This window comes from Pygoscelis adeliae, unplaced genomic scaffold, assembly GCF_000699105.1.
Source record: "Pygoscelis adeliae isolate BGI_AS28 unplaced genomic scaffold, ASM69910v1 Scaffold410, whole genome shotgun sequence".
Lineage (NCBI taxonomy): Eukaryota > Metazoa > Chordata > Aves > Sphenisciformes > Spheniscidae > Pygoscelis > Pygoscelis adeliae.
The window spans coordinates 2997298-3007613 of NW_008823913.1; positions in this window are offsets into that span (position 1 = coordinate 2997298).

Consider the following 10316-nt stretch of genomic DNA (forward strand, 5'->3'; position numbering starts at 1 on the left):
TGGAGCCTCAGACAAAAGAGCAAGTAGCAGCGGTTGGTCTTGTGATGCGAGCACATTAGGAAGTGGTCTGGGAGTCCCAACTATTCTGAGAACAGCTCTAAGCATGAAGCTCTTTAAGCTTTCAATTCCTACACGTTTAAACTAAAAGGAAGAAAAATCCCACTGCAGCTTGGATCAGCCCCAACCTGACCTGATAACCTAATCCTTTCTGCCACCCAGGTTTTTTTTCTAAAGTGCATTCAAGCTGGGGGAAAACATTTTCACAGTTGCATCGGAACAGAACCTGTGAAAAAAATGGCAGTTAAAGGAAACTGTAGAGGCTAATTGTTAGTAGGGAAATGTGCCTAAGTTATATGACTGCCAGGGAGGTCTTTCAATGTTTTGCAGATTTTTTTTTTCCCCCCAAGATTTTCAAGCTTTTCTAACAAACTATTGCTTTAAAAATGAAGGAAAAACATCTTCAAAGACTTCATTTTGCAGCATTCTTGCCAGCTTGGTTGAGATTAACAAAAGCTCCTTGCCACCCTCCCATTGCTATGCACATGCTGAGCTGGAAAAAGGGCGTCTGCCGGCTTGGCCTTTGTCCTGCTAAATGAACCATTTCATAGTTATGAATTTGAAAGTAACCTGCAGTTCATACCCTGCAAATCTGGTTAGATCCTGTCTGTGCAAAGAAGGGAAATGCACCAGGCAGAGGGAAAAGGAAGCTCAATCAGTCACGTTTGCTGCAGGATGTTTAAGGAAATGTTTCCTTTTCCTGCACAAAGATGTTTGTTGGGCATCTGCTCTTTAGAACGTACTGAAACATTTTATTCTTGGAATGAGAAACCAGTGTAACTCCAGATTTTTATTTATAAATCCATTCCCTGATCAAATACTATGCAAGGAAATTGTTCTTTTTCCTTGGCCATCTTTCAAACCACAAATGCAGGTATAGTCTCCTAAACTTTCCCCAAACTGAGACTGAACCATATATCTGTAATGCTAAATGAGAATCCTGCCTGTCAGAAGCCATACACCACATGTAAGTGCCATATTCATGCACATATCCAGCAATATATTAATGCAGTATTCAGCATCAGATGATACCCACAATGCATCCTTTTTTTGTTTTGTATACTAAAGAAGAAAATCATGAATTAAGTACACGTTTGAGGATTTGCTTTTGTAAGTCTGCTTGGTAAGACACAGCGAATATTTCTGCTGTATTAGATTAATCAGGAGATAACAGGTGAATTCTCTTTTCAGGTCAAATATTGCATTTGTTTTACCTGTAGACTGATTGTGATAGGATAAATCATTCCAAAAGCAGAGCCTCAATGGGGCCTCATATTTATATTTTGGAAGTAACCAACTTCTATCATTCTTATTTTGATCAGGCCTTCGTGCGTCTGTCTGTCTGTGTGTGTGACTGCTCCAGACTGTTCCTTGCAGATTCTCTGCAGGAACAGGCTCTCTGTCCAGAAAACCCCTTCTTCTTCCTACCACAACCTCCAGTTATAAGAAAAGGACAATTTCAACCACTGCGTCACTGATAAAACCTCCCATGGCAACAGCGAAGGTTTTACAGTTGCTTGGATACACAAGCCTTGCTTCACCTTTTCTTTTTCTTAAACACAGATTGAGACATTCTGCCATGAATCAGTTTAACAGAGTCCTTTGTCTGTGGCATTTTGGGATTTTGTTTAAAACACTGAGCTTCTCCCTCCTTCCAAAGTTCACCATGTAGCTTCAAACCAAAATCTGCCAAGGAAAGGTAGCGAGTAGTAGGACTTAACATGGAAGCACATGTGTTATGTCGAAGGCATCTGCCCAAGGCTCATGCCAATCTTCTTATCACGCTTGATTCCACCTGCCACTCTTATATCGCCCTGAGGTATAGCTTTGCCTCACTGAAACTGGCGCCTACTGTTTGGGTCACTGATCACCCCAAGATACTGGGACCCAGAAGGTTTGCCAAGGCTATCCCATAGAAACTGCAAAGGAGTTGTCACAACTGATTATACATGTTATGATCTCGATTACTTCAATGCACAGTCACAAACATCCTCTCTGCCATTTAGTCATACATGCACACACAGGGAGATTCATGTAGTCCTTTACAAGTTTGTAAAATAAATGCAATATTGTACATCCGTATTTTGACAGACACTTGAACTGGGCAGACCCTATAATCACTCTCACCAATACCACACAAATAAGCTCAGGATAATGGGGGAGCATATCACACAAACTTTACCACTTACAATGTGAAAGTACTTCTCAGTAAGAATCTGTTTTAAAAGTTCTCTAGGAAAATGAACATATCAATGAGCTTGGATGTTAAGCAGCCTAAATATAATTAACTGATGCATTTACTGAACTACTGGCTTTAGCTTTTTGTTTTGAGAGCAACGGGATCATACAGCATGAGAAACTGTACATACAGCACTGGTATTCTTAAAGCAAAAGAAGAAGAGTGAGCCCTGAAATTACTGTCTAGCTGTTTTGGTTTCAATCTACAAAAGGAAGAAAAGGAAACACACCTCACTCCATGACCATCAGAGTGTTCAACAAGGCACACCAATCTCATGACGTTAATATAGGAGAGTAAATTAAGAGAAGGCCTCTTCCAACACCCAGTACAGAACAGTACAAAAGGACTTTGACCGACTAGAAAACCAAGCAGAAAATAAAATAAGCTGCATCTTGAACTCTGATCCTCCTCAGAGCATCTTGAATGGCGAAGGCCATTCACATTGACTAAAGCCCTGGCAGCAGCTGGCAGAGTATTCACATCAGGTACGAGATGCTCCTGAAGCCCAGCTGAGGTGCCATTCACACAAGTTACTATTTCTTCTGGAAAAAAATATGCTTAGTTTAGACAGGCTGAAGTGCCTCAGTACTATTATGTACAGCAACACTGGTGGATCCATTCCTTCCTACACCTCAGCTCCAAGTCCAGGGAGGTTCCCTTCTGGTGGTTCCTCCAGGCTGCGCCAGCCAGACTGAGAGTTTGCATGACGCAGGGAGGTGCTCTGGTATACACAAACATAACAGATGAGATGAAGCCAGTTCATGTTTATTTACAGCAGAGAACAAAAGTAAATGTTTAAAGTAGCTGATTTTTACAGGCAAACAACAGATAAGGCTCTCAAAAGTGACTCTGATCCAATGAGCAAGCTGTGAACTCTGTGCCACTTGTAACATCACTATGCATCACTCATTGCTGGCTAAGTCCTGCAAGGAGGTAAGTTACATGTGTACAAATTTACCAAAAGCTAGGAGATGCACAAAAACAGACCCTACAATGACATTTTTGATCTGGTAGCAAAAGTAGTTTGTGATGTTAAATGCCTTTTGGATTTCAGCTATGTATATTCCTAAAGTTTCAACCAACTAGGTTAGCTGACAGAGGTCTGAGTGACATTCATCTTGATCTCATACCAGGCACCATGGCAATTAATCAAACTGTATGTAGGTACCTATGGGCTCTATTCTCACTCTCAAACACACTCTGACCTGAATCGATCCCTCTCTGTTACACCCATACATAACTCATTAGCATTAACGGTACTTGTAATCAGAATACTTCCACAGAAGGTTAAACCTTAAGTGAATTTAGGCTCGGGCACAAAAGAGATCACTCAGGAAAGAAAAATAGATGCTCCTTGACAAGAGCATATGTGAAATCTCGAAATGGTACGATTCAGTTTCAATATAGCTTCACGTATTTGAAGGATCGGGGAAAAAAACAACAATCACAATTCTTATCAGCTCTAACAAGTGCCTAGCACAGCAGAATTCTTGCTGTATGTATATTTTTAGATTACTCTTCCAGTTATAATGTTCTGTCCTTACTGTATATCTCTTGTTAGAATTAGGATATCTGCTGCAGCAGTTTGGATAACCTTTAGCCTGAGCTACAAAACCTTTAACAGTTTCCAATTATAACAGCAATCTTTCATTCTATAATACAAATAAACCCAAGTGTTATCTCAACGCAGAAGACTCACATGAATACCCAATGACTGCAGAATGATTTCACCATTTTTTTTCTCGATAATTTCCTGCTATTATTTCATTGGAGGTGACTGCCAAGATCCAAGCAACATAATACATTTCACTGTTTACATCTACTTTATTTTTGTTATACTGTTGACATTTAAAAGTGTTCACATGCAAGACTGAAGTTTTAAAAATTTAACATCTACTCTGAATTCCATTATGTTCTTGGACCCCCAAATTATTTTTCAACTCTCCCATTTTCTCCTGATTTTATTGTCTTACCCAGTTGAGAATGTCTATGTGCCCCATTACCTGGCAATTTTAGAAAAGTCTTAACTTCCACAGTTTTTATATGCAGCATGTGCCGTGGAAGAGGAGCTTCTATTGTTCAAAAGGGTATAAGACACATTAATAAGAGTTCCATTTCAGATATATGGAAATAGTTTCCCCATAAATATAATCTTAGTCTACTGTAACAACGTGGATTGAGCACCATTTCAGAGAAAGAATTAGTTCCATTGGGTGGTATAGCAAGAAACTAAACAAAGCATTGTTAAAACAGTTGCTCTGCAACAACAGGTATTGGATTTTCCCAGAAGCCACTATCATACTAAGAGCGTAGAGGTAAAATGCTGTTGGTTGGATAATATGGAAAGGAGACCTCTTGTCTACTTGGGGTTATTAATGACCACAACTATTCAAGACATCCATATCATCATTATAGCATCCCTCCTAAAAGGAAAGCTATTATCCGTGGCATCCTGCCCAGATTCCTCCAGAGCTGATTACATTCTTTATAACCTGCACTTTCAGTTCAGTACAGCAATCCAGACTTCATACCTGGATGGCTGTATGGGTTAATTTCATGCTCTGAAGCAATTACTGACATCTGTCCTAAAGGCTGATCATCACTGGTGGGAAGAACAATCCCTTTGTCTCCTGCCTCTCTCACAAGATTGTAGATTTTACTTGCTTGCTGTCTGCAAAATGTATTCATAGCCTTGCAGAAATGGCCCTTTGGTAGATTGCAATGCTAGTATTGAGCTCTACTGGTGTGTAGAAAACAAGTCCACAGCAAAGGCAGGGTGGGAGGGGGAGGTAAACTGTAAGACAAAGTTTTTTCCCCTTAATAGAGTTACTGAAGTCTGAGCCATGTCACAATATGGACTTGACAATTTCAGTTTCGGTATCTGTTGCTACACAGGAATTTGTATTATGAGGAAAAGGCAAACTGCAATCCTTCTCCTGAACCAAAATGTCTTAGACCTGTCCTGACCTGATATTCCGTTTTGTCCCTCCTATAAGGAGAGGATGGAGATGGGCACATCAGACACATGTGCAGACCTGGCACCTCAACAACCCTGGAAAAATCTAGAACCACAAGAATGAACAAAGTAACAGAGAAAGCTCCAGACAGAACTGAAGCACAATCATCTCAGAAAAGACAACAGCAAGCAAAGCACACAAAGGATGAAACCCAATGGAACAGGTATTTTGGAGATCAGTCATGGATCAGCCACGTGGTTCAGTCCTTGCACTGGCACACGCAGTGCTCGGTTAAGAAGACCGAACTAGCTGAGAACAAACCCAGCAGAAAAATAAGTAATGGTTTTCTTTGTCTAGCCACCATCTCACTGTTCCACACAGTGACATGGGCAGGCAGGACGCAGGAGCATTTAAACTGCTGTGAAACTTCACTTTTTGACCTTGCAAGTGAGTCTGAATCAAATGGAAAGGTCTTAACTCAAATGAATAAAAAGGGAAGACATAATGAAAGTGCTTTATAATGAGCAAGGGTGGGATAAGATACCACCTTGCTGTAGGCACCAAACTGAGTGAAACCTTCTCCTGAGGTGTCAGTGAAAATACAGACATTGTACACTGACAAACAGTTAACAGAAATGAGAGTCTGGAAATGAAAATTAACATATCCAGGGCAGAAGCAAAAACTAAAGAGCTCAATTAACTTAAAAAGTAGGACTAAAATTAATCTGTTTCAGAAAGCCTATAATTCCCCAAGTTGAAGGTGAAATAGGAAGGTGCTGTGCTGTTAAAAAAAACAAATAGACTAGACAATAGCATACATAATAACACCTGTATATGTAAGGTGGTGAATGTCCTGGACAGCTAGAGGGCTCTAAGACTGATCTCAGCAACGTACAAGTTTTTTGTTCTAAAAACAAAAGGATAGAATTAATATGAGTGACTGGACATGATAAAAACCAGCACAAGTTACTAAATATAGATTGCGTCCGATGAGACTTGATACTGCTCACCTACTAACTAATTGATCTGTCACAGTAATGTCCTTTTGGGTCTCCCTGTCCATTTGAATCAGAGGCACTCTCTCTAACATCCACCCTGCTGAAGGGAGAAGGCGAGGCAAGGACGAAATAAACACAGTTTGAGGTTTAATGAAATAAAAGGCCATGAAAATGTGCTGAATAACAAAAAAATGAGGCGTCATCACATTTTTTTTCCTAAGGACTGAAATCAGGGAGGAGGAGGAGTAGCGATTCTTAAGTAGTTTCTGCCAAGTCAATGCAGTACTCTTGGAGCCATGTACAGTATTGCTATCTTTGAAAGGTTGAGACAAGATACCCTTTCTAAAGAGGAAACATCTATTGGTTATTTGGAGATAGTGGAACAGATGAGTAAGCAGATACTTATGTATGTGGAGACTAGTCAGAATGGGACATTGGCCAAGAACACAAACAATATCTGTGTTTACTGGCAAAAAGTCTCCATGAAGAAGCAGAGTTGAGAGTTTGTTAGATAATATGGGACTTGAGCATGACGTAGATGGTATGGAATAAGGGGTGAAGAGAAGTTATGCGGACAGACAATACTGGCATCAGCTTCTAACCATTCCAAAAAGAAACGTTTCTTCCAAAAAGATCTTGTTGGCTCCTATCATCCATTTGTGCAAAGAGATGGGGATGTTCAGACTGGGTAGATGGCCCCCGTGCAGCTGTGCTACATTTCATTCCCCCTTTCATTGCAGAGACAGTTTAGTGGGACACACTCCCATATCCTATTCCCTTTCCTTCATTATTCGCAGCAGAACCTTTCACTTAGCATTCCTAATAGCACCATGTAGTGCTGTCGTTTCAGGAAATGCCTGGCTGTATTCACTGCTAAATCAAGCAGGAGTCGTGCTGGCAATTCAAGGAACACCTCATCAGAGGAAAAAAAGCAATTGCTGCTGAGCTATTGTTTTCCATTTCATTTCACACACTCAAAAGAGCTCTGGTGACGACCCAGTGGGTGCCTTGAAATACAGATTCCAAGACACCTTCCTGACCTAGAAAAGCAAACCGGATTTACTGCTCACCCTCTATTGTTACTCAGTCTCTCTTTTCCTGTTAGTTCTGTATTTTCTATTTTTGTACTTCACTCTGTCATTTTCAGTCCTTTTCAGGTTCCCTTCTCAGTTTTGTCTGCAACAGTTGGAAAGATTCCCTTCGACAGAGCATGCTATGCTCAGAGAGTTTGCTGAGGGGATATTCTACAATAGGAACCAGCAAGACTGAGTCAGAATTCAGTAGCTTTAGCAAGGAAAAAGTCTCATGTAGAGGATATGTTCATTAAGTTATTGTTCTAACTACTCCAACCTTAACACTGATATCAGCTAATCTACTTACATGGCTACACTGCAAGCGGAACCAGCTGAAACAACAATACTCTTCCCCTTCTTCATGTTCACGAAGCAGCACACACTGGATTTGCAAAGCAGGTAACCATATACCAACACCCATGCATGAGCAAATGCTGTTTTTGTGGGTGTGAAAAAACTACAACCAAGTAACAGGATAAAGAAACCTAAACACTTGAGGGAGATTCAGACCTCTTAATAGGAAGAATGGGAGGCAGTTTAGCTTAACATTAGAGGCAGAGAACGCTTAGGTAGAAATATCTCACAAGGAGAGAGAACAGGCAGGCAGAGAGGAAAACTGCAGAATGGTTTGGCTTTTCTCTTCCTCAGACTGTTTTAGGTGGACAATTATTTCCCTCCCTAGAACAGACGTGTTAGAGCCTGGAGAGCAGGCTTGCATCATGAGACTGTAGGACAACAGTGTTTCAAGTTTGAGATCGTGTAAACAAAACCTCCCAAGATGTAGCCCGCCCCACAGAGTGATTACCTAGAAGTAGCCAAATGCTCTTTTGAGTTTCTTCAAACTGGACAGTTACCACTGGAAAAACCCAGAAGGAAACACAGCAGCCTCAGGTAAACATTTATAATGCTCATTTTTTTAAAGATGATTGTCACCCTGTACAATAGGAAGAGGAAATTGTGGTCAGTGCGTGTGTCTGAGGACAGGAACGTAGCAGGGGTCCAAGAAGGTCATCTCAGACCTTAGAGCATATTCAACCCCAGTGCATACTGCTGTTCACAAAATTTGTTTTGTGCACATAAACCACACATCCTTGCAAAGATCAAGAATGACATACTTTTTAAAGGAAGATTCTTCACCATCTCTTTAGAGCTTTGTCCTGCAAGCTACCCTATCTCTAATCCTGTGACCTCTTCACAGGTGTCCTATTTCTGATAACAGCAGATACAAAACAACAGGATCTTAAAAGCGCCAATGGTTTCTCACCATCATCTTTTGAAGCAGAATAATTGAAAATGTAGGAAAACATTATAAGATAAATGGCTACCTCCTAATATTAATAATACTCAGTGCTGATGAGACCTGTTTAGGCAGTATTTTAAAAATACAGACCACGTCTCTTCGAGAAATGACTGGAGCAAGATTTTTTGCTTCTTTAAATGTAAAGTCCTGTTTATTCCCCACTCTCTTGAAATGCTTTATTGTAACAACCTCACTCACCTAAAAGGAGATTTTCCCAAGCCACAGAAGGTAGTCGTGCCCCTCTTTCCACTTCCATTTATTCTAGTCTGTATCAATTTGAAAATGAACTTATTTGGAGCCAAAACTAATTTTTCCTTCCAGTTCTGCAATGCCATGTGTAATGTAATGTACAAATATTTAGGAACACGACAATCCCTTAAAATCCCTACAACTTCAAATATTCAGGCAGATTGCTAATAGCAAACAGTTGTCATAAGACAGCGTAAGAACCTGATGTGTATTCTACAGTCCTGAATTACTACAGTGACTACAACAGCGTTTAAAGAAAATATCATTTTATATGCCCATTCTTTATAGGCTACTGATCCGGCTAGACTTTCAGATCAGACAGGAGATAATTATTAATGGCATACTTATTTCGGAAGCCCCTTGGTGACTTCTTTCAGCAAATAAAAACATACCAAGAGCTGAATGTCCCTGTGAATTCTTTCCAATTCAATGGCAGGTGCCTCCGATTTTCCACTGACATGCTGCAAATGAATGATTAAATGAAAGTAAATTCCACTGAGCTAAACAGTGGAAAAAGACACCAACACCGCAGGGACTGAAAAAACACAAGCCATATCAACAAGAAGAGGTGACTAAATGCTTTACCCAGTTAAAAAGACAGCACCTCTTTTTGTAAGGGAGCATTACCTTTTTGCAAGGGCCAGGAAGGTATCATCTCAATTAAAACTGGTTTTGAAAAGAAAACAAAGGACTCAGAATATCACAGTACTTATCTAACACAGTTAACCTAGTTAACATCAAGGATTATCTAGAGAAGTCATCTACAGTTCTTAAACAAGTGGCAAAGACTTCAGAGAGGAATGTTGTCGAACTGGGGAATACAAAAACCCCAGATCCCTTAATAAAATAAACCCAGATCCAGCACTGGAAGGAACTATGTTGTGATATGGCTTGTGTATATGTTTTACCTTAGTTTAGTTCATGAGGCTTGTCCACAAAATTCCTGTACGGAAGCTCTCTACAGACACCTTGATTTTAATTCTGATTTAAGGATGTCTTCTGAGCCTTCAGCTCATTGAAAATAGCATGTAACAGTGACTCTACTAAATGCTTGTTTGTGATATCAAATTACTAGACGACTCTTTATCTTCATCTCTCATTACTGAGATCTTAATATATTGCCCAGATACATGATTCGGTAACAGGTAGCAAGTCAAAATAACAAGTGCCAGGGTAGGTATCCAGCAGACACAACTGCCTTGAGGGGGAAGAGGAAATAAAAATTACTCTATCACACAGCAGCGACTGGGAAACCTACATTCTCTGCTCTGTGTCAGACCCAGGACTGTCATGAAGTTGCATACAATTGAGTAAAAGATCTCTTGCCTACTTTGAATGTCTTTGACCTTTGTCTTGCTTCTCTAATTTTGCCACCTTCTGAATGACAAAAATAAAAACTCAAATGCTTGAAAAGAATGGGAGTCCAGTCTGAAATAAAAACTC